The sequence below is a fragment of the Lissotriton helveticus genome, chromosome 8 (genome assembly GCF_964261635.1).
Source record: "Lissotriton helveticus chromosome 8, aLisHel1.1, whole genome shotgun sequence".
NCBI classification, from domain to species: domain Eukaryota; kingdom Metazoa; phylum Chordata; class Amphibia; order Caudata; family Salamandridae; genus Lissotriton; species Lissotriton helveticus.
The window spans coordinates 1,707,608,783-1,707,632,064 of record NC_136069.1 but is presented as its reverse complement, the minus strand read 5'-3'; the positions used below and the strand labels follow the sequence as shown (position 1 = coordinate 1,707,632,064).

General features: G+C 47.8%; 1 long non-coding RNA gene across 1 annotated transcript in view; it reads right to left on the bottom strand.

Moving 5' to 3' along the window:
• Nucleotides 1-6,731: 6,731 nt before the first annotated feature.
• The window catches only part of LOC144772163 (uncharacterized), a 30,631-nt gene continuing 14,080 nt past the window's right edge, over nt 6,732-23,282 (bottom strand). The window contains exons 2-3 of the long non-coding RNA XR_013599676.1: nt 16,105-16,266; nt 6,732-7,120 (exon numbers count right to left, since the gene is read on the bottom strand). This is a non-coding gene — a long non-coding RNA (uncharacterized LOC144772163). The remainder of the gene's footprint in view (nt 7,121-16,104; nt 16,267-23,282) is intronic.

Here is a 23,282-nt window from a genome sequence, read left to right as displayed (position 1 = left end):
GGCGGAGCAACGAGTGGATATATCTGGGTGGGTCAGGATTCTGTGGTGGTTCCACGAACATTGACCAGCTTACCTGTGGTGGAGCAATGAGTGGATATATCTGGGTGAGTAAGGATTTTGTGGTGGTTCCATGAACATTGACCAGCTTATCTGTGGTGGAGCAATAAGTGGTTCCATCAACATTGACCAGCTTACCTGTGGTGGAGAAATAAGTGGTTCCATCAACATTAACCAGCTTACCTGTGGTGGAGCAATAAGTGGATATATCTTGGTGATTCAGGATTTTGTGGTGGTTCCATGAACATTGACCAGCTTACCTGTGGCAGAGCAATGGGTGGATATATCTGGGTGAGTCAGGATTCTGTGGTGGTTCCATGAACATTGACCAGCTTACCTGTGGTGGAGCAATAAGTGGTTCCATCAACATTGACCAGCTTACCTGTGGCGGAGAAATAAGTGGTTCCATCAACATTGACCAGCTTACCTGTGGTGGAGCAATACGTGGATATATCTTGGTGATTCAGGATTTTGTGGTGGTTCCATGAACATTGACCAGCGTACCTGTGGCAGAGCAATGGGTGGGTATATCTGTGTGAGTCAGGATTCTTTGGTGGTTCCATGAATATTGACCAGCTTACCTGTGGCGGAGCAACGAGTGGATATATCTGGATGGGTCAGGATTCTGTGGTGGTTCCATGAACATTGACCAGCTTACCTATGGTGGAGCAATAAGTGGTTCCATCAACATTGACCAGCTTACCTGTGGTGGAGAAATAGGTGGTTCCATCAACATTGACCAGCTTACCTGTGGTGGAGCAATAAGTGGCTATATCTTGGTGATTCAGGATTTTGTGGTGGTTCCATGAACATTGACCAGCGTACCTGTGGCAGAGCAATGGGTGGGTTTAATCTGGGTGAGTCAGGATTCTTTGATGGTTCCATGAACATTGACCAGCTTACCTGTGGCGGAGCAACGAGTGGATATATCTGGATGGGTCAGGATTCTGTGGTGGTTCCATGAACATTGACCAGCTTACCTGTGGCGGAGCAACGAGTGGATATATCTGGGTGGGTCAGGATTCTGTGGTGGTTCCATCAACATTGACCAGCTTACCTGTGGTGGAGCAATAAGTGGATATATCTTGGTGATTCAGGATTTTGTGGTGGTTCCACGAACATTGACCAGCTTACCTGTGGCGGAGCAATGAGTGGATATATCTGGGTGAGTCAGGATTCTGTGGTGGTTCCTTAAACATTGACCAGCTTGCCTGTGGCGGAGCAATGAGTGGATATATCTGGGTGACTCAGGATTTGATGGTGATTCCATGAACATTGACCAGCTTACCTGTGGCGGAGCAATGAGTGGATATATCTGAGTGAGCACCCAGTGCATAAAGCTTACTTCATCCATAGTCTGCTGTGCCAACTCCGCAGGATTACCGCCTGTGGATGGAACCTTCCATATGCTTAATACCACTTAGTGCAAGTGCATATATCAACAAACAACTGTGGTTGACTTGGGACAACTCCAGCAGACAAGGAATGAGACTATAAACATGAACGAGAACACATCAGTTAAAAAGGTAAGTAAGCCTAACAAACAGGTAACCCAGACCACTTTACAGACAGGAGCATCAAAAGGGCACAAGAATACCCAATTGCTCACTTAGTCCTATGAACATTAGGAAATTGATAATAAAAATTATACTTTGAAAAATTGAAAAGTGGTTGCATAACAATTATAAGCAAAGAAACAATTTGAAACCAACACAAATAATGCTGATATGAGCTATACAGTGCAGTAGGCTGCCATGAATTTCAACAAAGAAACCCATTGATTGAATCTGACAATCAGATAGAAGGCACAATTCAACCTACAGTGTGAGCACAGCAGCTTCGTACTCCATGAAAAGAAGCTGTCAGGCAAAGTCCAAAATTAGGGAGGAGGAACATTGTTCAATACGTGACACTAACCAAGGACCTGTTCTTCCAACATTGGTGCATCTGTACAAGTGGGTTACGCCACCGGAACTTCACTTTTTCCGATGCTCCTGTGGCGCTATGCCCTGCGCTTTATTTACAAAGCAATGCTTAGCGCCGCTTTGTAAATATGGTACCGTTTCACGCAGGGGCAGACAATGGGTGTTGCTGTAGGCATTCCACTGCAACACCCTTTGGTTATTGCTGCTCTCCCAGGTTAAGAAGGATCTGTAAATCGGAAGCAGCACCACAAAGCTAACGCCTAGCAAGAGCAGGCATTAGAATGACGAAACAAGGAAGAATACTTGTGTTACTCCTCATTCTTTCTCTTTCTATGTATGCTGCATAGGAAGAGGAAAAAAACTAGCAGAAATAAGGTTGGTTTTCCTCGTTGTGCCTCCTCAGGGGAGGTGTAAGGTTTTTTCACATTCCCAGGTCTGCTACTTCTGGTAAATCTAGAATACTTCAAAATCCATGGGTGTTGCGTGGCAACACCCACCGCAAGGCCCATAGGCCGCCTCCTGAGTGCAGAATAAGGCAAAGCAATGCTTTGCACTCCCTTGCCTTACTCCATATCTATGAGGCCATTCAAATGCGCGCCAGCATAAATATGATTTTGCGGTTTGCCCCGCCAGAGCGTCACAAAACTTGAAAATAAAGGGCTCACAAATATGCCCCGTGGTGTATACAATGTAAAGATTCCTTTGAGCCTGGTGTCATTGACAAAGACAGCTTCAGGTAGTCTTTGCCATAAGGAAGGTTATGAATTTTACAACTGTGGAGAAGTGTGACTCAATGGTTAGAGCGGCAGACCCTGATGCAGAGGTCTAGCCCGGGACCAGGGTTCAATTCCCCGCCTCGGCGGGTCTTGGGCTCAAAATTCCACGGACCTGATAATTCTCGCCTCGGTGCCTATTCCAATCATGGAGTCCCACTCTGCAACTCTGGGCAATAGCTTGCTTAATCTCCACAACACTAAGGATGCCTGGCCTCCACCTTGGTGGTGCCCAGGAGTGGACACCTCACAGGGAAAGCCAGGATGGGTTCCACAGCGGTATTCGTACAAGTGCCTTGAGACCCTTGCGGGTGAGTAGTGCGCTATACAAGTATCAATTTACAACTGGTGATGATGCATGCCTCTGCCAGTGCGGGTTAGTATGTGCTTGTTGGAAGCCCACCAATGCTGAGTCTTGTTGCGAGTGGGTTCTAGGTAGCGCCAGTGTCAAATATAAACAAGGAATCACAGGGACTTGTCCAGGTTCAGGATGCTGGACATCGGCCAGTGAGTGGACCGTCCACTTGGTCAAGGGATGTTCTTTTCATCCAGTAATTTGGCCTGAGCAAGTTTGATTTCTCCTTCTAGTATACCGGTCTGATATGACAGTGATTGTTTATTTATATAGGTAGTTCTTTATATAGGGGTGTGGTCCAGGACATATTGACCAGAAACGTCATACATAAGGTCAGACAGTGGTACACAGCTGGTTAAATAAGAGGAAATTCATAAACCAGAGAGTTGACTGATTTTCTGCAAAAATATTCTGTAATGACGAGACAGCAATACACAGACAGGGAGAACGAGAACACACTGCTAATGCAATAATGCGTTAGATGTGGTGGACCTATTTCTACTTGGGGTAAGGGTGTGTTTTGAGGTTACAGAAGAGTCTGAATGTTTAAAAAAGGAGAGAGCATCTTTCAGGATAGCTGGAGAGGGTTACAGTCTGGTGGGCCTCTGCTAGCAGTTGCTAGGTGTTGAATTGAGACACTAAGGGCAGGTTGGTATGGAAGGATAAGAAACTCCTGGACTTATTTATGAGAGCCCTGAGTTACTTTTGCACCAAGTAAAGTGGTACATGCGTGATGCAGGCTCTTATTTCGATTTATGGAGCTACGCAAAGCCTTCCTTCATGGCTGTGTCGCTTTACTCTGCTCCAGGAAGGCGTTCCATGGGCACTGTGGTTGGTTTTCCCGCACAGCACCCATAGAATTTGACTCTGCCCCAGATTTACAAAGTGACGTAAACCTGGGGAAGTGCCGAATCCGTACGCGTCACGAGGTGAGGAATAATGAGGAGAAATATGAATATTTCTCCTAGTTTTTTCCTCTTTCTATCTGTGTTGCATTTTACAACGCCCAGGAAGAGGAAAACACCTCTAGGATTATTTTGCACAAAAACAATCCTGCCTGCAATGGCGTCACCCTTGCACCATGGTTTAAAGGTGCACGGCCGGACTCGAAACCAAAACCAGCCCTGTCGAACAGCTCGACCAGCCTCCGGGGTGGTGCTGGTTGGAAGCACCATTTTCGTCTCACCGCTGCCGCTTTTGTTACGGGGGGCGAACATTTAAAAACTGGCCTCCTTTAAGAAAAAGGCCCTCACCCTTGCAGCCCACCAGGGAATAACACCCGGTGCCCACTACAGCTGCCGGATCGGCGCCAGTACTGAGGAAAGGACAAGAATGCACCGTATTGCTTAAATAGAGCGTGTTCCTGTTCTTTCACTTTGGTCTAGGGCAGCAAAGCAAGGTTCCTTGCTCCGCTGCTCAGCTGTTCAATGCCACACTCCCATAAAGAAGCCAGTGTTCTGTGGCGGGGGGTCACGCTTGTGGGAGGCTGATGGTGTTTCACAATGTAATGCATTTCACCTACAGGAAAGTGTTAGTGAAATGCTTCACTAATTATTCACAGTTCATCTGGGAGTGGTAATTACCTGTTCTGATTTGGACTGGAAGGACTGCTGTGACGACGTCTGTGCTTGTGCGGGGGGCGTCGATCGGTGTCACTGTGTGTGTTTGGCATTGCGCGCTTCCTCTGTGTGGTGTCTTCTTTAGGGTTTGTATGATAGCTTCTCATTGGACAGATTTCCATTTCTAGGGTAGGGTGTGACTCTGTTGAGTCATGCCTGTGAGGCACAGGCAGGTTCATCCGGTCTGCTCTTCTGGGAGCAGTGTTGAGGCTCAGTGAGGCCCCTCTCAGCAGGTGCTTCAGTTCACCTGCTGCAGGTGATTCTCTGGGAGTTACCTCTGGAGTCATCCTTCAGTGGGAGGAGGCTAGGCTGGCAGAAGAAGCTGATTGCAGGTGTTGTTCTGTTGTGACATGCCAGTGGCTTGAAAGGTTGTGCAACAGAGAGGGCTGACCAGGGGGCACCTGCACAGAAAGATATGTTCATTTGTGGGACTGACTACCCCGGGGCCATATTTATGAAAAATCTTGCAGCGCTGCCTGATCAGTAAATGGAGGAACGCGCTGTATTTATCGTAAAAACACTGCATTCATGGAATTTCCCTGTGCTGGCGCACAATGTACTGCCTAGCGCCAAATCAGATACCATGACACCAGGGTGTGTTGTAAGCAGGAACAATCCTAGGAGGCATTTTCCTCTTGCTATGTGTGCTGCAGAAGAGGAAGGAATGAGGAGAAATAAAAATATTTCCCCTCGTTACGCCTCACCTGGGGAGGCATAGCATTGTGACGCATCTCTAGGTCTGCCAGTAATGGTAAATCTGGGAATACACCAAAGTCCACAGCTGGATGCGTGCGAATGCCGAAACTACACCCATTGAATGCCTCTCTGGGGAAGAATAATGCAAAGCAGCGATTTACGCTGCGTTGCGGTACTCTAGATATATCAAACCACGCAGGGCCATGCAAGGTGGCTTTGTGTGGCTTGATCAATCTACCTTGAGAGTCGTGTTGCTCTTGAGCTCCGTTGCTTGGCACAAGGGTGGTACAACTCTTTAACCCCTTCGATGCTCATGACGGAACGGTTCCGTCATGAGCGTCAGTTGAGCTGTGCTCATGACGGAACCGTTCCGTCATGAGCTGGTAGGCTCATTAGAACATTCAGCACAGCGCAGGAATCTGCGCCACGCTTAAGGTGTTAATAAATATGCCGCAAGTGTGTGTCGTCTACGTTTATGAAGCCATTAATTGCTTATCTCAGATGCATGCCCTGAAGGAGAAACTTGAGGGCTTGTTTGAGGTGTCGAGTCATAAGCTAATTTCCCCAGGATTGTGGAGTCTGGGTGATCAATGATGTTGGAGACCTGGTGAATGAGTGAATCTACAAACGCGGGCAGTAAGTGGCTGATTGGATTGTAGGTAGGGAGTGATTCAGTCTCTGTGTCTACAAGGGTAGGGTTCTAAGTGAGTGTTTTGTGTATAATGATAGTGGAGCAGGCACGATCTATGTCAGCTAGGGTGAGAGGTAGTGAAGGTTTTTGCGGCAGCACTCTCCTGTGGGCACAAGCAGCGCCGCCTCCTTCTTCTGCTACTTCTGTAGCACTATACTGTGTTGGGGGACCTGAGTCGCAGATGGTGCATGGGAAGTCCTTTGAGAAGCAGATTTCCAGTAGGCACGGATCAGTGTGTTGAGCCTGAGGCCTGGTTCTGTTTTTGTGTGCAGATGTTGTAGTGTTGATGGTACCCTGGGTGTTTTGTTGAAGGATGCATGGGGCTGGACCCCCTCTGGTCTGTACATGGGAGTTACAGCTTTTGTAGGCCTGTGCATGCTCTCAAGGGGCTGTTTCCAGAATATTTTTCTGTGTGTGAGAGTCAAGGTCTGGACATGTGAGGGGTGGACAAGTGCAATGGATAGTCTGAGGTGGAAGAGGTGGTGTGGTGGAGGCAGTTCTGGAGGAGTGAGGTCCACGATGGTTAACTTCATTGGACAACTTTAATGACATATTAGTAATACTGGTGCATCTCATGAGGACCTGCGTTGAAGAAGACGGCACGCGTAACACATATTCATGTCATCAACTTTATTGCTGTAACTTATTACTCTGAAGATAAGTAGCATTGAGGACTTCAGGTCCACACGCTCTTTGAGCAAACTCCTCACAACAATGATGTGAAGATTCATGGCACATTTCCAATAAACAACAACACAGTGACTTCAGCAGGAGGTTATCAGAACACTGGACCATGATCCCTGATTTTAATGCTGCAACGTGTCCTGCTCTTCTGCGGTTGACCTAAAAAGGGATGGTGGATCAATGGCGAATGGTTGGCGGTGGAGCGTCAGACATCCATTCTCAGGCATCAGACATCAGATCCGGTGGGTCTAGTGAGGCTCATGCATCAGGAGGTATCACAATTTTACCGTCTGGGGGTGGTGGATGAAAGGGAGGAATACCTGAGAAGAGAAACATAGAATGATAAGATACAGGTAACAGGACTTGGGTGCAGGATACAAAACAAAAGAGTCTCTGGATAAAGCAACCATAAAGAAGGAACTACAAATCTTCAAGGAATAAAGACAGACTTCCACAACCAAGCAGCTATGTCTAAGGTCACCTCACATCAGCTAAAACAGCAATTTGCTTGGTGTATAAGAGAGATTGGAACTGTCAATATTGACTGGAAACACCCAGAGAAGAAACATAGCCGCCCTTTCCAGAAGGAGGAAACAGGTCTGCTTCTTGATGATCACTCCTTACTTCTTGACTGCTGTTTTTCTATCCCTAGCGACTTGACGCCTTTGGGCAAAGTCTGTGCTTTACAAATGACCATTCATTCAATCTTTCATGACAGTCCAATGAGAAGGGAGGGTAGACTAAGGGTAGGGGTACAGGCTCGCCTCCAGGGGTGTGGGGCTAGGACACGTCAGTGTGAGTAAACTCTGCAACACTTGCAAGAGTTTGGATGGGAGAAGGTGTAGTTTGCTTTACGGCTTAAATACGAAGCTGTAGTGTTAGTTTTGGAAGCTGAAGTCAAAATAAATATTGTGTTCATCTATTGGAAGGAACACACTTGCTGCTTCTAACTCAAAGAGCCGCTGCAGTGTCATTAAAGCATGGTTCTGTGCACATCACATCCTCATCCGCTGTTATCACCACCCTTTCTACGCTGCATGCCAATCCCAGGCTCACCTTGAAATAACAAGCGCGGTGTCTTTATTAATTTATTGAATTTATAAAGTGCCAACATGGCCCGTGGGCATCAGAGTGCTTTACAACTGGAACAAAACAAAAGACTCACATTGAGGGTACCTCAACAAATGGAGACAGAACGTAAATAGAAAAGCAGGTGAGGACCACAGGAACCAGCCCAGGTGTCCATCGCAGGGAAGAGCTTTGAGGTATTTTCTGAAGGTGGGCGCTCAAGTGGGCAAGTGGAGGGAGATCTCAATTGAAGGTGGTGCGGTTCGAGAGGAAGGGATTGAGCATTGCTAGACCCCCGTTGTTGTCCAAAATCTTCAATTTCTCAGTTAGGTTTGAGGGAAGAGATGAGTGCAGCGCTCTGCCTCGTTACCCTCTTCTCCTAGGGTGCCCAGCCCAGAAGACCAGGCAATGGCCAAACACTTTGTGGGTCACCTCTCTGCAGGCAACCTCTCTGTTTGACCCTAAAAGGGTTGAGTACAGCCTCCATCCTGAACCCCTGATCCTTCACCTCGACCTCAAATGAGATGGTATGCTGTGGAGGGCGGGGGGAGTAGGGGTAGAGACTGGTGGAGTCTACGGGGTTACTGAGAGATCTGAGGGCATATTATTTAGTAAACACAAGGAGATGATGGACGGAGCGCTGAAACTTTTCAGACACTCACACCCAGTCACAAATCTGGGTTGAATCCATCATCATTCTTTAGCCTACTTTGCCACCCCAGTTCAGACACAGCCATATGCAGCACAAACACATCTACTACCAGCAAACTCTACAAGTGTGAAAATGTAGACGGCTTGAGGCCCCCAAAGCTATAAGAATGTCTATGGCAGCAGGAATTAGTCATTTTAAATGCATATTGAATTAATAAACAACTGTTGTTCTGGTCATCTCTGAATTACACAAACAGCGCCACCAGCTGGCAGTTATCTTAAGTGCCAGTGTTGAGAATTAAGTGCTGGTGCCGAGCACTGGGCATCACTGGCTCTAATTAAGCACTGCCTGTTACAAAGAGTGGCGCTGTGTAACATTAAATGTGCGCTCTTAAATGTAAAAAGTGGAGAAAGGGGTCATGAAAATATAGAAAACTGGAGGAGAAATGGATCATCGTAAAGAATGAAAAGTACCCTATACTACACAGCCCATTCCTGGGTGGTTTTGGACAAATACATTTTTCAGGGAGGCCAAACGGATGCCATTGGTTGGGCTCACTGTAACTTCGACAGACCCCTCACAGACAGTAAAAGCTACGGGCAGATGTGAAATAAAATAGAACATGACCAGTATCCAAGATCACACAATGTTTCAATGGGAACGCCGGGACACAGAACTTGCTCTCCTAATTTGAGACACAGTGGCTTAGACAAGTTAGGCAATATTGAATTTTAGGCGTGAGTTGCACTGGGGGGTTATTTATTTACAGTAGGGCAAAAGGAAACTGCTGGAAATGTGGATAGGCTTACCACAGGGAACGTCCACTCAGTTGGGTAGGGACCCGCTTACCTGAGGCATAGACTCAAGATGACACAAGTTACTGGGGACCTTAGATCTAATCATCTTCGCCTAATGTTTGCCCCACTATTCCGTCTTGCACGTACGGGTGGCAGGGCCTTTGCGGTGGCCACCTCCAACCTCTGGAACCAACTTCCGCTGGAACTTAGATTTCTAACATCAGAGCCTCTGTTTCGGAGGAAACTTAAGACCTGGCTCTTCTCTCTTATTTAGCCCTCTCTGATCTTCTCTGGTTGTCGCATGTCTGTAGCGCCGGGACACTCCCGTTGGGGGTAGCTGAGCGCTTTATAAGCTTCAAAATAAATAAAAATAAAATAGGGAGAAACCAGGAATCACCCCACCCACTGGGTAATGAAACCCTAAAGGTGGCACCTCAAAAAACCCTACTCAGAACACTTTTTGGACTTGAGGTAGATCCGAAGAGGACTGGACCCAGCTTGCTCTGAAGGACTGGATCGGATGTCTCTTGTACCCTGGACAAAGAAGAGGACTCCAAGTGTCAGGGGGTTGACCTCCTCTGTAACCACACTAACATCCAAAGCTAAAAAATACACTACTTCCATGATTCCCAGTTGGCAAGTCTCATAAAAATCCGCACTGGAACTGCTCAAAGCCTGGGCTGGATCGAACCCCAAAGTCATAATAGCAACACATTCAAGTCTTGGAGCCCTTGGTGAAGAGCCGAGGAAAAAGGGATTTACCTCTCCAAAGTTTAAGGGACTTAGGGCCAGATGTAGGAAGGCTATTACCGGTCGGTAACGGCCGAAATTAACGAATTTCGGCCGTTACCGACCGTTAATAGGCTTTTCTGATGTAGGGGCCGAAAATAAGGATTCTGTAACTTACCGAATCGGTAATTTAAGGAATCGGTAAATTACCGATTTCTTAAATACCGATTCAGTAAATTACCGAATTCCTAATGTAGAGAGCACTTAAATGAATGCTTATCCCATGTTAGGATTAGTTATTTACCACCAACTATAAGTTTGTGGTAAATAACGGGAAAAAAAAGCTATTTTATGCAAATTGCTTCAGTGCCATGTTGTAGACATACATGCCCTTAGGGCATGCAACATGCAATTGTGTATGGGTGCACATGTTGTAGACATACATGCCCTTAGGGCATGTATGTCTGCAACATGTGCACCCATACACAATTGAGGGGTGCAACAGCGTGTCAAAGTAACACCCTGCCACCCTTCTATGTTTCCCACTTTTACCGAATCGGTATTTACCGATTCGGTAATTGACATTCATTCCTATGGGCTTCCAGGCCCATAGGAATGAATGGCAATTATCGAATCGGTAAATACCGATTCGATAAATACTGAATTTTACAGATTCGGTAAAATTTTCCGAAAAATTACCTAAATACTATTTACCTATTCTTAAATACCAAATCGGTATAATTTGATATTTAAAAATAGGTAAATAGTATTTACCTACATCTGGCCCTAAGAAAGTTCCAGCTTCCAGCTGCCGAAGGACCGGGTCCAACCATCTGAGCTGATCCAGCCAAGGCGCACCTTCGTTGTACTGAGGAAACAAGCTTGCCCCTCTTGGAGCTTCTCCTGATCAACAGATCCATTTTAGCGGGACTTCGGCAAGAATGTATCCAACCTTGTGAATCCCTCATCAGATACAGCCTGCTGCCTTACCCCACGGGAAGCAAAGGACATGCATTTCAGAGATGAAGGGCCAGATTTACTAACCTTGGACGCAATGCAACACAGCAAGACAGCGTGCTGCGCTGCGTCAATGGGAGAGAGCAGGAATGTGCCATCTTTACTAAGATACAGCGCACTCCTGCTCTCTCACAGATGTGTGTCATGACAACGCGGGCTTTACCCCGCGTTGCCATTACAACGCATCCATTACAACGCAAGTCGTTACAACGACTTGCGCTGTAGGCGCTGGATTGTGGAATAGTTTAATTTTCTTTTCCAACTCCAGTTCCCGTAACAGTAGGGAAGGTGTTGGAATAGAAAATAAAACTATTCCTTTACCAAAGCGCCCTCCCGTTGTGATGGCAGCGCGGGGTAAAGCCCGTGTTGTCATGGCTGTTTACCCTCTCTCACTGCATGGTGCACTGAGCCTTCCTAGCGTCAAAGCAGGCACCCTTGTGCCATGGTGCCTGTCTTTACAGGCAGGGTCATTGTTGTGTATAAAGGTCCAACTTCCTTCACAAAAACAATCTTCTGAGACATTTACCCCCTCGTTCGTGTGCTGCAGAATGCTGCACACATAGAAAGAGGAAATGACAAGAAGAAATACGCATATTTCTCCTCATCAGGCCTCTGTTGAGATGGTGTAGCATTTTGATGCAATTCCGGGTTTACTACACTTAGGAAATCTAGTATTGTGCCAAAATCCACTGGTGGATGCTTGGTAACACTCACAGTTCACCCAGGAAACACATTTCCAAAGAAAACTAAGGCAAGGCAGCGATTAGCGTTACCATGCGTTATTCCATGCAAGGTGGCTTTGCATGTCTTAGTAAATCTCCCTGAAGCTTTGCATCACCGTGCATCGCCTAGCAGTGTCTTGCATCACCATGCATAGCCTTGCATTGCCGTACAATGCCTTGCATCACCGTGCATCTCCTTGCATCGCAGTGCATCGCCTTGCATTGCCGTGCATTGCCTTGCAGTGTCTTGCATCGCCATGCATTGCCTTGCATTGCCGTACAATGCCTCGCATCGCCGTGCATCTCCTTGCATCGCCGTGCATCTCCTCGCCTTGCCGTGCATCTCCTTGCATCGCCGTGCATCTCCTTGCATCGCTGTGCATTGCCTTGCATCGCCGTGCATCGCCTTGCAGTGTCTTGCATCGCCATGCATTGCCTTGCATTGCCGTACAATGCCTTGCATCGCTGTGCATCTCCTTGCATCGCCGTGCATCTCCTCGCATCACCGTACATCTCCTTGCATCGCCGTGCATCTCCTTGCATCGCTGTGCATCGCCTTGCATCGCTGTGCATCGCCTTGCAGTGTCTTGCATCACCATGCATTGCCTTGCGTTGCCGTACAATGCCTCGCATCGCTGTGCATCTCCTTGCATTGCTGTGCATCGCCTTGCATCGCCGTGCATCGCCTTGCAGTGTCTTGCATCGCCATGCATTGCCTTGCATTGCCGTACACTGCCTCGCATCGCCGTGCATCTCCTTGCATCGCCGTGCATCTCCTTGCATCACCGTGCATCTCCTTGCATCGCCATGCATCTCCTTGCATCGCTGTGCATCACCTTGCATTGCAGTGCATCGCCTTGCATCGCCGTGCATCGCCGTGCATCGCCTTGCAGTGTCTTGCATCGCCATGCATTGACTTGCATTGCCGTACAATGCCTCGCATCGCCGTGCATCTCCTTGCATCGCTGTGCATCGCCTTGCAGTGTCTTGCATCGCCATGCATTGCCTTGCATTGCCGTACAATGCCTCGCATTGCCGTGCATCTCCTAGCATCGATGTGCATCACCTTGCAGTGTCTTGCATCGCCATGCATCTCCTTGCATCACTGTGCATCGCCTTGCATCGCCGTGAATTGCCTTGCAGCGCCGTACATCACCTTGCATCTCCGTGCATTGCCTTGCATCGCCGTACATCACCTTGCATCGCCGAGCATTGCCTTGCATCACAGTGCATCACCTTGCATCGCCGCACATCACCTTGCATCGCCGTGCATTGCCTTGCATCACAGTGCATCACCTTGCATCGCCGTACATCACCTTGCATCACCGTGCATCACCTTGTTAATGAATTGGTGTAGGAAAGACTTTTTGCTCCACCGCCGTACGACAAATCGAAAGGGTAGGGGTGCACTGAATTTACAAGATACAGTGCAATGCAGCACACATAGAAGGATGAAAAACTAAAACAAATAAAAAAAATTCTCCTCATTACGCCTTCTCTGGAAATACTTATGGGCCGATTCACAGAATGAATTTAAGACTCAATCCTAAACTTACTACTATCTTACTACTAACTTAATACACACTATGCTCTGGGAAGCTCACAAATGGGCAAGTCATCGCTACACCTGCCGGTCAGCAAGGGAAGAAACCAGAACTGGTTCTGGGTTACACACAAGACCAGAGGGAAGATGCGATGCACTAGATAGAGATTACTAGAGAGGAATACAGGAAGACAGCTGAAGGTTGTGGGCTCACAACACAAATTATATGATGGTGGTAACAAATCAGGCAAGCTGGTTGACTGGTTAGCAAAAATTGGCGAAGGCCAAAAGTGGCTCCAAAAGACTGACAGAGGAGTGTAGACAGATGTAATCTGCTACAGAGCTTGCACATGGAGTTGCTGTGTATTTACAGGGTTTATATAGATTCAGATGTCGCTGTTCGTTTGAGGCCCCCATGATTGAGCTAACATGAGAAGAGGCTTGAGTTAACAAGAGAACTTGATGCAAAAGAGATACCTGAGCCATTACACAACTGCATAGCGAGAGGTTTCCTGTACTTAACAAGTTGCCGCCAGAATGTTTCAAATCTTTGGGGGAAGATTGGGGTCCTGTTCTTGCATATGTTTCACAAGGTGCGTAGAGAAGAGATACAATTGACAGGCCTGAGGATGTCCGACAGTATTTTTATCAGCGAGCAAGGTAAGTCCCTGAAGAACATTCTTGTACAGGCGTATCCATATCTCTGCTTAAATGTCAGACCATGGTACGAGCCAATGTGCTGGTCAACCGTTTATATCAGGTCGTAGATTGGCTGATTGACCCAGATCAATCGGGCTTTGTGCCTCATAGGGTTACACAACATAACCTCAGAAGAACTTCAGAAGAGTTCTGTGTGCCCTAGCCCAACTACACACCATCCATGAACCAGCACTTCTGCTAGCATGAGGCGCCCAAAAGGCATTTGATTCTATTGAGTGGCCATACTTAATAGTTATATTATGCATTTGTTCAATTGCTCCACACTTCCCCGATTGCAAGAGGCAGGATGAATGGGGTCTCCACGATGAAATCCCCTTTGTGAACTGGCCAGAGCACCTACCGATAATAAACAATTGGGCATTTCATGAGGTACAGTACCTGTCCGTGCAGGCAGACAGGAATATGTCACCACAAGAATGCCTAGGAGTATATATGGAGGAATCCATTGGAACTGCAGGCCTACCCCATGGCAATGGTTCTGAAACTATGGAATAGGACATTGGTTTAGTAGGATAACCATGCTAGATACACCACTCTGGGACTCAGTTATCCTGTTGGATCTAACTAGGCTGTAGGGCTTCCAACAATGGGATCTCCAGGGCGTATCACAATTAGGGCACAATGGGGTCCACAGGGCATACTGACTCTTGAGAGGGTGCAGCAAGAATTAAACCTGCAAGCTTCCCATCAATTCCGATACAGCCAACTCAAGCGCTTCAACCTAATTACGGGTAGTATTTGGAGTGATTGCCTGATGAGGCCGCCCTGCAGCATCGGGTTCTGGCTTCCCCTATGCACATGCATGCTGCATCCAAAATATTAAATCTGAGGTGTTTATTTACAACCCCCTGGCGCCGCCGGTGCATCACGTTTCCCATATTAAAAGTAACGCACCAGTGGAGCAAGGGGCTTGTAAATAAGCCCATGAGCCCCTACTTAACACCACCCCCCGGAGAAGCCTTGCATTTCCTCACTGTGCTGCTCTGGAGATAAGCCGCTAATGGGTGCACCTGGTGTTCAGTTTGGGGTCCAACACTGGGACTGACCCTGGGGCATCAGTGCTAAAAGGCTCCAATTGGCACAATAGGTACCTAGGAGGAGGCCTATATCTGTTCTGTGAATGGTGATGATATTCAGTCAGAGTCCACAAACAGGAGTCTGAGCTGTGGTGGCCCACAGACCTCCCCGCTCTCCCGCAGTCTGTTCAATGTTTATGTTGAGCCTGGCTCTAGGAGTTCTCCACTTCCACAGTCACACAGTTGACTCAGATTTACATCAGTCTTGATGGTGTTGTAGATGTCAGTGGGCCAACATTTCTGCATGGTGGTGTAGGTGCAGGACTGGACGCGTAGTATCAGTCTCATGATCAACATGAACACAACAGCTCATGATCATAGGTGGCAGAAAGGAACTTTGTGGCCCCCCTTGTGGTACCCCTATTTGTGGGAGTGCCCTCTCCTAGTGAAGGGACGCGGTGTTCCAACCAGGAGATGTTTTAATGATGGCCCCTCAGGCTGCCTCTATCATTCTAGATCCTCCCGAATTGAACCCCTAAACTATGGTTCCAGAGAACCCATCCTAGTGGTGGCCAGGCTGTGCTATGGTAATATTTTATTTGGGATTGCAGGAGTGGTGCTTTGTCAAGCATTCCATGACATGTGTTGCTTTCAATTGATTAGTCAAAAAGAGAACATATTTTGTTAGTAATGAGTCATTATAGGTTAAAGCTATCGGGGAGTAACAGAGCTTCATACACCAGTGGGCGGTTGGGAGGCAACTGGAGAAGATGGCCATTAATTGCATTATATATAGCTGTGTTACACTACATGTTCTTAACATTCTTACATACAGAAGGAACATGCTTTTTTTAATAATAAATGCTTGTTGTTTAGGTCAATTTCTAGAGTTAAGATTGGAGCCTTGAAGTTTAGGTTCCAAGGACAAGAACTCAGCCAGTATACGGTCCCTCCTGCTCAACAGAGCTGAGTCCAGGAGCTTCTTATCTTGTATCGCTCCAATTTCCATAACATTTTGGTGATGTCATACAATGACCTACCTGGCCATTTGCTGATGCAACTGCGCACACAGTTGTTTGGGCAGCACATCTGGTTCAGGTGGCAGTCAAAGCGGTAGGAGCACTCATGATCAAGTAATGGTGAGAGCATTGGACCTTGTGACATACATTGCACATCCGGAGGACAGACGTCAAAGCGGGGACCTGTTACCAAAAACAAGAGTGGCCGTGAGATCAGTCGCACGCAGACTTGAACACTAAAGCAATGTATTGCTCAGTTTCACATGGTGCTTTATGCACAGCACTTAAACAAATTACATGACCCATTTTTAAAGCATTCTATGAAGGTTGAAATGCTGAGCCAACAATACATGAGTCAAATTCTAACCACAGAGTGCTAGAGGATAAGCAGAGCTACCTTAATGGTTAAGTAAGCGGATATCTAAAAAATAAAGGCGCAACCATGGTTATTCGTTCTGCAAAAAAAATCTGCTCTGTCATATGTCATAGTCACTGAGGTTCACACACTCAACTCCCCATCACAGAGGCCTGCAATAGCTTCCTATGGGTGGGTTCACTGGGGTTCCAGCACCCCACCCACCTTAACGGAGGCCCACAATGGCCTCCCATGGGCTGGTACACGGAGGTTCAAACACTCCACTCACCTTCATGGAGGCCCGCAATGTCCTCCCTTAGTCCAGTCAACTTAGGTTTACACACTCCACTCACCTTAATGGAGGCCCGCAATGTCCTCCCTTAGTCCAGTCAACTTAGGTTTACACACTCCACTCACCTTCATGGAGGCCCGCAATGTCCTCCCTTAGTCCAGTCGACTTAGGCTTACACACTCCACTCACCTTCATGGAGGCCCGCAATGTCCTCCCTTAGTCCAGTCAACTTAGGTTTACACACCCCACTCACCTTCATGGAGGCCTGCAATGTCCTCCCTTAGTCCAGTCAACTTAGGTTCACACACTACACTCACCTTCATGGAGGCCTGCAATGGCATGCCTTTGGCTTGTTCAATGAGGTTCACACACTCCGCTCACCTACACAGAGGTCCTCAATGGCCTCCCTTGGGTAGTTTCACTGGGGTTCACACACTCCGCTCACCTTCACTGAGATCCTCCATGGCCTCCCTTGCGTTGGTTCACTGAGGTTCACACACTCCGCTCACCTTCACTGAGGTCTTCAATGGTCTCCCTTGGGTTGGTTTACTGAGGTTCACACACTCCACTCACCTTCACTGAGGTCCTCAATGGCCTCCCTTGCGTTGGTTCACTGAGGTTCACACACTATGCCCACCTTCACCGTGGTCCTCAATAGCCTCCCTTGGGTAGGTTCACTGAGGTTCACACACACAGCTCACCTTCACTGAGGTCCTCAAAGGCCTCCCTTGGGTTGGTTTACTCAGGTTCACACACTCCGCTCACCTTAACTGAGGTCTTCAATGGTCTCCCTTGGGTTGGTTTACTGAGGTTCACACACTCCGCTCACCTTCACTGCGGTCCTCAATGGCCTCCCCTGGGTTGGTTTACTGAGGTTCACACACTCCGCTCACCTTCACTGAGGTCTTCAATGGTCTTCCTTGGGTTGGTTTACTGAGGTTCACACACTCCGCTCACCTTCGTCGAGGTCCTCCATGGCCTCCCTTGGGTTGGTTTACTGAGGTTCACACACTCCGCTCACCTTCACCGAGGTATTTAATGGTCCCCCATTGGGTTGGTTTACTGAGGTTCACACACTCCACTCACCTTCACTGAGCTCCTCCATGGCCTCCCTTGCGTTGGTTCACTGAGATTCACACACTCCGCTCACCTTCACTGAGGTCCTCCATGGCCTTCCTTGGGTTGGTTTACTGAGGTTCACACACTCCGCTCACCTTCACTGCGGTCCTCAATGGCCTCCCCTGGGTTGGTTTACTGAGGTTCACACACTCCGCTCACCTTCACTGAGGTCTTCAATGGTCTTCCTTGGGTTGGTTTACTGAGGTTCACACACTCCGCTCACCTTCGTCGAGGTCCTCCATGGCCTCCCTTGGGTTGGTTTACTGAGGTTCACACACTCCGCTCACCTTCACCGAGGTATTTAATGGTCCCCCATTGGGTTGGTTTACTGAGGTTCACACACTCCACTCACCTTCACTGAGCTCCTCCATGGCCTCCCTTGCGTTGGTTCACTGAGATTCACACACTCCGCTCACCTTCACTGAGGTCCTCAATGGCCTCCCTTGCGTTTGTTCACTTAGGTTCACACACTATGCCCACCTTCACCGAGGTCCCCAATAGCCTCCCTTGGGTAGGTTCACTGGGGTTCACACACTCCGCTCACCTTCACTGAGGTCCTCCATGGCCTCCCTTGGGTTGTTAACTGAGGTACACACACTCCGCTCACCTTCACTGCGGTCCTCAATGGCCTCCCCTGGGTTGGTTCACTGAGGTTCACACACTCCGCTCACCTTCACTGAGGACCTCCATGGCCTCCCTTGGGTTGTTTACTGAGGTTCACACACTCCGCTCACCTTCACTGCGGTCCTCAATGGCCTCCCCTGGGATGGTTTACTGAGGTTCACACACTCCGCTCACCTTCACTGAGGTCCTGAATGGCCTCCCTTGGGTTGGTTTACTGAAGTTCACACACTCCGCTCACCTTCACCGAGGTCCTCCATGGCCTCCCTTGCATTGGTTCACTGAGGTTCACACACTATGCCCACCTTTACCGAGGTCCCCAATAGCCTCCATTGGGTAGGTTCACTGAGGTTCACACACACCGCTCACCTTCACTAAGGTCCTCAATGGCCTCCCTTGGGTTGGTTTATTGAGGTTCACACACTCCGCTCACCTTCACTGAGGTCTTCAATGGTCTCCTTTGGGTTGGTTTACTGAGGTTCACACACTCCACTCACCTTCACTGAGGTCCTCAATGGCCTCCCTTGGGTTGGTTCACTGAGGTTCACACACTCCGCTCACCTTCACTGAGGACCTCCATGGCCTCCCTTTGATTGGTTCACCGAGGTTCACACACTCCGCTCACCTTCACTGAGGTCCTCAATGGCCTCCCTTAGTCCAGTCAACTTAGGTTCACACACTACACTCACCTTCATGGAGGCCTGCAATGGCATGCCTTTGGCTTGTTCACTGAGGTTCACACACTCCGCTCACCTACACAGAGGTCCTCAATGGACTCCCTTGGGTTGGTTCACTGGGGTTCACACACTCCACTCACCTTCACTGAGGTCCTCCATGGCCTCCCTTGGGTTGTTTACTGAGGTTCACACACTCCGCTCACCTTCACTGAGTTCCTCAATGGCCTCCCCTGGGTTGGTTTACTGAGGTTCACACACGCCGCTCACCTTCACTGAGGTCTTCAATGGCCTCCCTTGGGTTGTTTACTGAGGTTCACACACACCGCTCACCTTCACTGTGGTCCTCCATGGCCTCCCTTGGGTTGTTTAATGAGGTTCACAGACTCCGCTCACCTTCACTGCGGTCCTCAATGGCCTCCCCTGGGTTGGTTTACTGAGGTTCACACACGCTGCTCACCTTCACTGAGGTCTTCAATGGCCTCCCTTGGGTTGTTTACTGAGGTTCACACACACCGCTCACCTTCACTGTGGTCCTCCATGGCCTCCCTTGGGTTGTTTAATGAGGTTCACAGACTTCGCTCACCTTCACTGCGGTCCTCAAAGGCCTCCCCTGGGTTGGTTTACTGAGGTTCACACACTCCGTTCACCTTCACTGAGGTCCTCAATGGCCTCCCTTGGGTTGGATCACTGAGGTTCACACACTCCGCTCACCTTCACTGAGGTCCTCAATGGCCTCCTTTGGACAGTGTACTGAGCTTCACACACTCCACCTACCTTTACAAAGGCCTGTAATGGTCTCCATTAGATTGGTTCACTCTGGTCACTCTCTACACCCACCTGCAGGGTGGCCATCATTGGGCTCCCTCAGACTGGTTCGCTGGGGTATCTCACTGACCTGTGAGTCAATAAGTCTTTCAGGGTAAGTATCTGATCATTATAGTGTTGAAGCAGGTCCTGACTGCTTTCCAGATTATTTTGGGCCTTCTACGTGTTCTGGGCCATCATTGACAGAGGCACCACAATGGGTCCACAAAGTTGAGTAAGAAGTTTCTTGGATCATCTTCCAGCTTTCTATCAGAAAACTGTGTAATACTCTCACACGCACCCAATTAGAAGCTGAAATGAAGCTAAGGGCCGTATTTTAAGGAGGATAATTAGAAGATGTCAGTGCCTATTTTGAGCAGGTGGGTCCTACCTGCACTCATTTGTAGGGACCAGCTCTTATTTGCCTCATCATACTTTCACACAAGAGAGAGAAAAACACAAAAGGGGAAAAGTAAGAGGAAGAGAGAAATGGAAAAACAGTGACAACAGGAGACAAAAGCCAGGACCAAGGTAATGCAAAAGGCAGAGTGAGAGTCCAGGAGTCACTGATATTGAAAGAAAGAGGCACGAGTTGGAATTGAGACCTTGATGCTGTCACCTCAATATTCACAATGCTGGCAGAAAGCTGCTGAGCAATAGTTTGAGCCCTGATGCTTACTATTTTACAAAGACGCACTGGAAGCTTCCAAGAGGGATTATTGACCTCATGTATGAGAGGGGAGGTTGTTAAGAGAATCCCAAAAGAATCTAACCTAAGACCCACAACAACACCTCCATCTGTAACCACTGGTAACAGCACTATAGATGTACTTGTGCCAACAAACATACACTGCACATGCAGCAACAGCCACATGCACCAACAGCCACATGCTCCAACAGCCACAAGCACCTTCAGCCACATGCTCCAACAGCCACATGCACCAACAGCTGCATGCACCAACAGCCACATGCACCAACAGCCACATACATTAACTGACACATGCACCAACAGACACACGCACCAATAGCCCACATGTACCAACAGTCACAGTCACTAACTGCCACATGCACCAACAGCCACAAGCACCAACAGCTACATGCACCAACTAACACATGCACCAACAGCCAGATGCACTAACTGCCACCTGCACCGACAGCCACAAGCACCAACAGCTACATGCACCAACTAACACATGCACCAACAGCCAGATGCACCAACTGACACATGCACCAACAGCCACATATTTATTTATTTATTGAACTTGTATGGCGCAACAGCTACCCTGAGGGTTTCCCGGCACCTTGGATTCATACTCCACCATGAGGAGATCAAGTCTATACAACATTATTGGTTAAATAGCCAGGCCTTAGGTTCCAGTCGCAATTGCAACGGGAGCGAGTTCCACAGAGTTGGAGCCAGGTAAGCGAAGGAGCGGCCGCCCATTCACGCACGTTCAAATCTAGGGACAACGAATCTTGCCTGATTTAATGAATGAAGGTTACGGGAGGGGATGTATTTTCGAACCAGCTTACATAAGTAGTCTGGGGATTCCCCCGTGTTTATCCTGAACATAAAACACATTGCTTTAAATTTAGATTGATTGCCCATCTTAAGCCAATGTAAGTTGTGTAGATGATCAGAGATATGCGCCCGCTTAGGGAGGCATAGAAGTACCCTGGCTGCCGCATTTTGGACGACCTGCAACCGACCTGTGATCTCTTTGTTGGTACCTAGATAAAGGATATTTTCATAATCTAATTTAGTGCCAATAAGAGCCTGGAATACTGTCTTTTGTGCCCCTTCAGGAAGCTGCCAAAGAATTTTCCTCTGCCATTTTAAAATGGCAAAGCAGATAGATGCCGTTTTGGCCGCTTGTAGTCGCATAGACAGTTTATCGTCAATTACAACACCCAGATTGCGAGCAGATTGAACCGGTATTGGGGTAGGACCCATTTCCGTAGGCCAGTGTGCCGGTCCCCAGAGCTCCTTTTGTTCTCCAAAGATAAGCAACTCAGTTTTCTCACCATTCAGCTTCAATTTCTTGGCGTGCATCCATTTCGCCATTCTTTGCAGCTCACTGAGAAGGGGAGAAGTTTCCGACATGTCTGCTGCCGATAGTGAGAAAACCAGCTGCGTATCATCCGCATAAGAAAATATTGTAAGGCCAGCTCCTTCTGCTATTTTTGCTAACGGACTTATATAGATATTAAAAAGCAGCAGGCTTAAAATCGACCCCCGAGGCACTCCATAAGGGGAAGTCATAATATTGGAGGTGTTATTTTTGGAAAAAAACAGGAATGATCTATTAGACAGAAAATGTTCTAACCATTTCAGAGCTGTACTTCTCACCCCTATCCCTTCAAGAGTCTGAATCAATGTTTCATGGGAAATGGTGTTGAAAGCAGCACTCAGATCTAATAAAATGAGTGCCACCGTGCCACCCCTATCCAGTGCTTGACGGATAGTTTCAGTCACTCCTAATAATGTGGATTCGGTGGAGTATCCCGCTCTGAAACCCAACTGATGGGTGTAATAGCCTGTTGGTATTAACAAATTCCGCTAGTTGTCTGTTCACGTGTTTTTCCATGATTTTGGAAAATATTGGAAGGAGTGAAACAGGGCGAAAATTCGAAACGATCTCTGGATACCCATTCGCTTTTTTGAGCAGTGGTACAACCATAGCGTGTTTCCATGTCTCTGGTACCACTGCTTCACCCAATGATGCATTTAGAAGCTTTCTAATTTCATTTAGGATACTTGGGTCAATTTGTTTTATTATGTGAGCTGGCATGGGGTTATTAGGTGATCCGGATTTAATGCCGTTTAGAATCTCCATAAAAGAGTTGGAATCTAATGGATTCCAATCAGTAAGCAAGTTCCTAGATGGATCACCCAGTTCATTGGATCCGCTAGGAGTTGGGGCCAAGGTTGAGATCGGATTTAAGTCCTCCGATCACCTAAAATCAGAGTAAATATTAGAGATTTTCTCATTAAAATAGTTTGCAAGGAGATTGCATTGTGTCATGGACGATATAGGGGGTTCCGGTTGATGTGCTGCACCAGCTAAATCCTTTATTACTTTAAAAAGTATTCTAGGATTATTTTGTGCCTCCAAAATGTTTTTCTTTATAAAATCTGCCTTTGCGACCTTGCACGACAAATGATAGGCCAACTAACAGATGCACCAATAGCCACATGCACCAACAGTCACATGCACCAACAAACACATGCACCAACAGCCACATGCACCAACTGCCACATGCACCAACAGCCACATGCACCAACAGCCACATGCACCAATAGCCACATGTACGAACAGCCACGTGCACC